The 7,667-nt window shown below is 33.8% G+C and overlaps 1 pseudogene; it reads left to right on the top strand.

Moving 5' to 3' along the window:
- The first annotated feature begins 4,467 nt into the window (after nt 1–4,467).
- LOC148928688 (secreted RxLR effector protein 161 pseudogene) lies at nt 4,468–4,917 on the top strand (annotated as a pseudogene).
- The last annotated feature ends 2,750 nt before the right edge of the window (nt 4,918–7,667 follow it).

The following is a 7,667-nucleotide window of genomic DNA, read 5'->3' as shown; positions in this document are numbered from 1 at the left end:
GATTGTGTCACTCAATCATGCAGCATCAAAACTACTTAGGGAAGAAACAAAGTAAAAATAAAACGGATATAAAATAGAAAAAAGGAATTGTATAACCAAAGTCGTTACTAACACATCCCTAGAATCCTATGAGTTTAGTTACACATAATGGAATAACCTAAACACATAGATTGAAGGGAAAACAATTTGAACATAAAACTAAAGCAAATAAAACCCGTAGGTTGAACCCTTGTCGTTCTTGATGTTCTTGAAATCCTTCTCCAACTCCTTGCACAAGTAGAAGCTCTCCCTTTTTGATGAAGCTTTAGGTCTTATTTATAGGGGAAAGCCAATCCTTGTTGTAGAAGGAAAAGATCTTCAAAATATGGTAAATCTTAAAGCAAATCTAGGGCATCTCAAATTCTCTGCCTTTCTCCGGCGGTCGCCGCATTGGAGTCCAGAGAGTCTGTTTCTCCGGCGGCGGACCGCCGCAAGACTTCCGGTGGTCGCTGGGCGAGACTTCTCTTCCAAGCGTATTTTTCCGAGGCGGACCGCTGCATTGATCTGCCCGCCGGGCGCCGGCGGTCGCCGCACACCTCCGCGGCGGTCAGCGGTCGCCGTCTGACTCCAGATTTCCAGACTCTGCGTTTTGGCTCCCTTTTTCGTCTCAATTATGCATATTTCTCACAAAACACGTCAAAATGCCAAAATAGACAAAATATGCAAAATATGGACGTGTAGAGTGACTTTGACATAAAAAACGGACCAAATAACGGCCTTAAAATAGTGCAAAATCCGAGCGTATCAGTTGGTAAGAAATACTTTATCATCTTTATTGACGTTTACTCACGTTATGGAATAAATGTCTACTGTATGAAAGATCCAAGTCATTGAATGTCCTAAAGGTATTCATTGATATGGTGGAATGACAGTTTGATAGGAAAGTTAAAATTGTGAGATTGGATAAAGATGTTAAGTTTTTGTGAAAATTTTATGGATAATATCCATGTCCATTTGTAAATTTCTCGAAGTAGAGGCATTTGTGCACGGTAAACAATGCTTAATACTCCGCTAAAGGATGGTTTAGTGGAAAGGTGGAATCGTACATTAATGGAAATGGTTAGAGGTATGTTAAGTTGTTATACTTTACCCTTTCAATTGTGGATTTATGCTTTAAAGACTACGACATATATGCTTAATTAGGTTCCCAGTAAGACAGTTCATAAAACTTTTTTTGAACTGTGGACGGAAAGGAAACCTAGCTTAAGGCATATTCATATTTGGGGTTGTCGAGCATAAGTAATGCTATATATAATCCACATGAAAAGATTTTGATTAAGGATTGTCAGTGAATTTTTTTATTGACTATCCGGAAAAATCAAAGTGGTATACACTTTATTGTTTTAACCATAGTACGAGAATATTTTAAACGGGAAGTGTGAGGTTCATTGAAAATGGTGAAAACAGTGGGAGTGGTGAAAGGTGGATGTTCATGTTCATAAATTCCACGATAAGGTTCATCCACATGTTGTTGCACCTAAGTCTGTTGTTCCTATTGTGTCACAATCAAAAGACACAATAGAACAACATGATGATGTGTAAAATCCACTAACCGAAAATGAAGTAGATGAACCTGTCACAATTCTAAAAGAGAATAGTGAACCACAATAAATATTGAGACGATTAGTAAGGAAGAGAAAATATGTCGTTTCAAATTACTGTGGTTTACACTTTTAAAAGTGAATGTGATATAAGCCGTGATAAATATTTGCGCATTCCAACGAGCCATGAAAAGTGACTATTCTTTAAGAATTATTCTGGCTTAGGTGGCTCATTATGATCGCGAGCTTCACCAAATGAATGTAAAAACCACCTTTCTGAATGGAGAAATGGTAGAAAAAGTGTATATGGACCAACCTGAAGGATTCTTGACCTCATAACAAGAAAAAATAGTATGTAAGCTGAGTAAGTCAAAATATAGACTAAAACAAGCTTCCTGGGAATGGTATTTAAAAGTTTAATGATACCATTGTGTCATATGATTTTATAGAGATCGTTATTGATCGAAGTATCTATGTAAAAATCAGTGGGAGCAAGTTTATAAAGTAAGTCTTATATGTTGAAGATATTTTGCTTGTTGCAAATGACAAGGGTATGTTACATGATGTTAACAAATAATATCTCTCTATAAGTATTGCTCCAATTCAGAAGGGAGACAAGTTCGGTAAAATGAAATGTCCTAACAGTGAATTGGAACATAAGGATTTTGAAATGAAAGATATGAGTGAGACATCTTATGTGATTGAAATAGAAATATTTTTGAGTTAGATCACAAGGATCGTTGAATTTGTCTCATAAGAAATATATCGATAAAATTTGAGAGATATAGAGAATGAAAAATTGCTCTATAAAGATAGCTCCAATTCAGAAAGGAGACAATGTCCTAAAAGTGAATTGGAGTGTAAGGAAATGGAAAGAATTCCATATGCATCAGTGGTTGGGAGTTTGAACTATGTTCAAAACATGTAGGCGACCGAATATTACATTATTGTTGGTATGTTGGGTCGATATTAAAGTAATCCCAGAATGAATCACTAGAAAGTTGCAATGAAAGTCCTCAGGTATTTGCAAGGCACCAAAGAGCTCATGCTTATGTAAAAGGGAGTCTGATGACTTAGAGATCATTGGATATTCAAATTCAGCCGGATGTGTCAATAGTAGAAAATTGATGATTGGCTATTTGTTCGTTTAAGTCGTGGGAGCAATATTATGGAAAAGTGGAAAATAGTTTGTCATTGCTATTTCCACTATGAAAGTTGAATTTTAGCATGCATTGGGGCCAAAGTTCATGAAAAGTGATTGCGAAATTTAATCTCGAGACTTGGAACTGTTAACATTATACCCAAGTCGCTGAGATTTTATTGTGATAATTTCGCAGAAATCTTCTTCTGAAGGAAAGATAAGTACTTGAAAGGTGATATGCATGACATTGAAGTATTTTTCGGTAAATGAAGAAGTACAGAAACATAAAGTGTCCATTCGAGCATATAAGGACTAATATAATTGAAGCGGATCCGTTAAATAAAGGATTATCACCCAATTGTTTATTGGCCATGAAAAACATATGGGTATTATAGAGAAAGTTTTGCTATGCAATTATATTGTGCTCCTAAGGTGTAAGACACTTGGAATTCAATTAAAGTTATGTTTTTGTTAATTGAATATGTTATCATTAAAGTTCGTGTATACACTTATGGTTTTTTGGATAACATATGATAAATTGAGAATATAGGATCATCTCAATGAAAGGACAATATAAAATTAGAATTGGTTTGTGATACATGGAAGAGATCATGTCGCTTAATGATGTGTGACCGCCATGATTTGATTAGTTCTAATTTTATATGGTATTTAAAGGATTTATGAACTTGATATTAAAGTGCACATTATGGTTGTTAAACCATCAAGACGACACAAAGGTCAAGTGGGAGAATGTAAGAATATTTATATTCTTATGTGACCTATGTATCTGTTGGTTTAATAATAAAGATTAAGTTCATAATAATAAAAGTTAAGGATTCTAATATTAAAGACGATTCCGTGATGGATCAGTTTCGATTAAAGAATTAGAATCGGGTGTATTGATAACCCTCCATTCTTACCTCATAATAAAATATTACACTATACATTAAAGATAATATATATGTATACTCGAATGGATTCTTGCTGTACATATATATAAATGGTAAAGTAATTATATATTAAAGTAGTAATATATATATATATATATATATATATATATATTTATATTGACGGTACGTGAAAGTATATCAAGGAGCATTAAATGCGGTGGTTAATTAAACATTATTCTAATGTTTAAATAAGTGCATGAATTATGTATATGGACGTGCAAGTGTGTAATGTGAGGAATTGGTTGTAATCAGTTTTGATTAACTGATTTACAATCACCGAACCGACGTGCCTTTATCTTAATAGAACAGTATTGCTCTGGAAATGAACAAACACGTCCCTTTGGTGCTTCACGAAGAGTCGTGTAATTTCCTATATAAAGAGATGATTGATGCATGAGAAAAACACACAAAAGTTTCACTGCAATACTTGCGTATAGATATCAGCGTTTACATATATAAATATGTATAGAAGATTTGATTCTTTATCCATTAAAAGATTCATTAAAGGCTTGAGGTCAAAGAGGGGATAACATCAATTATGGAGGATCCAGTCAAGGATAGGATGAACATCAATTGGTGGATTCAACCTCTACATCAAAAGAAGAAAGCAAAGATGGAGGTTGGTGATTTTATCCCCACTTATAGTATAAATGTTGTGGTTGAATTAATTCAAATCTAGAATTAGATTTCATTATCGAAATCATTAAAGTATTGAGATACGGCTTACAGGAAATTGATATACCTCTCCCACACTACACCCGACATAACTTATGCAGTTGGAGTAGTTAGTCAGTTCATGCATGCACCTCAAGTGGCTCACTGGGAAGCAGCACCGAGGATTGTTCGATACCTAAAGGGGACAGCGGACCATGGAATTCTATTTGAGAATCATGGACACTTAGAGATTCATGGGTTTACCGATGCTAACTGGGCGGGAAATCCAAATGACAGGAAATCAACCGCTGGTTATTTCACCTATGTAGGGGGAAATCTTGTCACATGGCGGAGCAAGAAGCAAAAGATAGTGGCCCTATCAAGCGCTGAAGCAGAATTCCGAGGAATCAAGAGTGGGTTGACAGAGATTCTATGGTTGAAGAAGTTGATGACCGAGCTGGATTTGAACTCAGGAAAATCATGTAAGTTGTTCTGTGATAATAAGGTGGCAATCAGTATATCTGAAAACAAGTCCAGCGTGATCGGACAAAGCATGCCGAGGTGGATCGACACTTCATCAAAGACAATATAGAGGCCAAGATAGTAGAACTCCCGTTTGTGAGATCCGAAGATCAGTTGGCAAATATTCTTACGAAAGCTGTCGATACAAGAAGCTTCCGTGAGGTATTGGGCAAGTTTAAGAATGGGGAATCCTGTTACTTAACTTGAGGGGGAGTGTTGGAAAGGAAAAATATGTAAGTAAGGAAAAGATTAATTATGGGCGAAAAGATTGTAGAATCACAGTAATTAGGTAATAAGTATTAGGGAAAATCTTGTCATCTTTATGTAATTCTTTGCCTACTTAAGAGAGGTGTGTATACGATAATCACAATTGAGTTGAATGAATACAACACCGATCTTTCAACAATCGAATTCATCAAGATGTTCCTTAACCGTTTTTCCTGCTTGAAATTTGTACAAGTATAGTCTCTATTTCATATAGAGAGTAAAATAGTCTCTATTTCATGGTGCTCTAGCTTCGCCCATATACCCGCAACCATGGGTTATTTTTTCAAAACCGCCCACAAGAAGTTATCCTCGAGGCATAAGACTGTCGTGCTATGAACCTTTTCAGACATTTCCAGCTTCTTCGCCATGACCTTCTCATCATCATCCCGTGCATCCTCCAACGGCTTTGACTTGATCGCGTCGAACGGCCAATCCCAGTGCTTTTTTTCTCATCTTGATGTGCCAAAGTCCGAAATCGTGAATCTCTCAGTTCTAATATAGACATCATCATTGCGATCTTCTTCTTTCCGCCGCATGTCACACAAACTAATTTGCTAAGTGTTATCTCATTGTAGATACAATTTGAAGTGTATGTGGAATCTTTCTCACTCTCTCTTCCTCATAGCTAACATCATATATATACAATACTAAGAAAAAATGATTTGACGAAGTAGTTAATGGAGAATAGATCTCATTTCATTAGAAAAAAAAAATTATTCTCAAATAGAAAATGCATAATTTTGAAAAATGGATCAAATTAAAATAGTTGGAGATAATAATTATTATAAAATCTTATTGCTATATCTGATCGAATTGTAAATAATTGCTACTAGTAGTACATTTTATCGAATTTTTAATAATTTGCGAAGTAAAGATAACTGTCATACACAAAATATCGTCACAATTATTGATGCATATTCTATTCTACCGCGTTGACAAAATTATCCTTGTAATAATATTATACAGTAGAAATAATAATACCTCCATCCCCAAATTTTGACACAGTTTATCATTTCGGTTCGTTCCTAAAAATTTGACATACTTCACTTTTACGATTTTTAGCAGTGGACCACATATTCAACTAACTCATTCCTACTCAGATTTTATTATAAAACTAATATTTTAAAAGTAGGACTCACATCCCACCAACTTTTTCAACCCACTTTTCATTACATTTCTTAATACCTGTGCCGGGTCAAACTGTGTCAAAATTTGGGGGACTAAGATAGTAAATGTAAAGGGAGTACATAATGCGTATGCTGACGAAGCCAGGAATTTTACGTTGGGGAGCCCAAATTTTCGATATTTTTCGATGTTAGTTTTGCCGAAAAATGCTACAGCATAGCGATATGGAGTTGCAAAAAATATAGAAAAATAAGGAGAAAGAAAGAGTAGAGGGTGTGTAATAAATGATAAATAAATTTGTCAAATAATATTTTATAATAAAAAGATTAGATTTAAAAATATAACTATATTATACTCCTTTGATATATTTACCCATTTAATTTTATGGAAGTCCGGAATTATTTATTTGATTAATAATATAGATATTAAATTTTCTAAATAATAATTTTTAATATATAGCAATTTTATTTCGTCACATAATACAAATCTATTACATTGAATTTTGTAGCACATGATAATACTACTACTAAAAAGAAATATTTTGCATAACATAGATATGTAAAACTTAAAAAACAGAGACAAATTTTTGTAGATAGTAAGTAGAATATATTATTCCTCGCATAATATAAATTTAAAAGATAGAATTTTGTACCTAATATCACTAAGAAAGAATATTTTTTAAGAAATAGAACATGTGAAGCTAAAAAAAATATGTTCTACGTAATAATGGGCATATTTTGCATTAAAATAGAATATGTAAAATGAAGAAATAGAACATACTATAAAACTGAAAAATAAAAAAGAGAAAAGCAAAAAATATTGAAATAAAAATTAAAGGTTAGTGAGTTTCGAACTCAGGCCACAAAACTGCCAGACCAACTCCGCTAAGACTCTATCAGATATTTAATGTCTAAATAATACTACTAATACTATAATAATACGTATTGCTGAGGGGCCCATAGGCCCCCCAGGCCCCAATGTGCCTTCGTCCCTATGCAATAGTGACCATTCATTTTTGGATCATATCTTATTTTTGCAGTTGGGGAGGCCCGTCTCATACCAGGACGGCTCTGTATAGATATCTATGAATCTACTCCGAATAAATCAAGTTTTAGTATGGTCATAATTTTGTGAATGTGTCTGACATGATTGGATAGCAGGGCGGATACTAATTTCATAATAAAATTAGTTATGTATTTAATTAACTAAAAATTAATTATACTAATAATATGAACTTTGTAAATATTAATACTAGTAGTACTACTATTTTGCGTTCCCCAATTCTTTGTGAATTGCAGATAAAATTGTCAACTTTCATTTATTTATAAAATAGTCCTAATGTAAACGTTTTGTATGTGGTTCGTTGGTGATAAAGTAGAAGAGGATTTTTTCCGACAAAAAAGAAATAGGAATATGATAAACCTAACC

This window comes from Salvia hispanica, chromosome 4, assembly GCF_029641045.1.
Source record: "Salvia hispanica isolate PSC_SH4W2 chromosome 4, Shi_PSC_v1, whole genome shotgun sequence".
Classification (NCBI taxonomy): Eukaryota; Viridiplantae; Streptophyta; class Magnoliopsida; order Lamiales; family Lamiaceae; genus Salvia; species Salvia hispanica.
The sequence above is the reverse complement of the archived record's forward strand: the minus strand, read 5'-3'. Positions and strand labels throughout refer to the sequence as shown.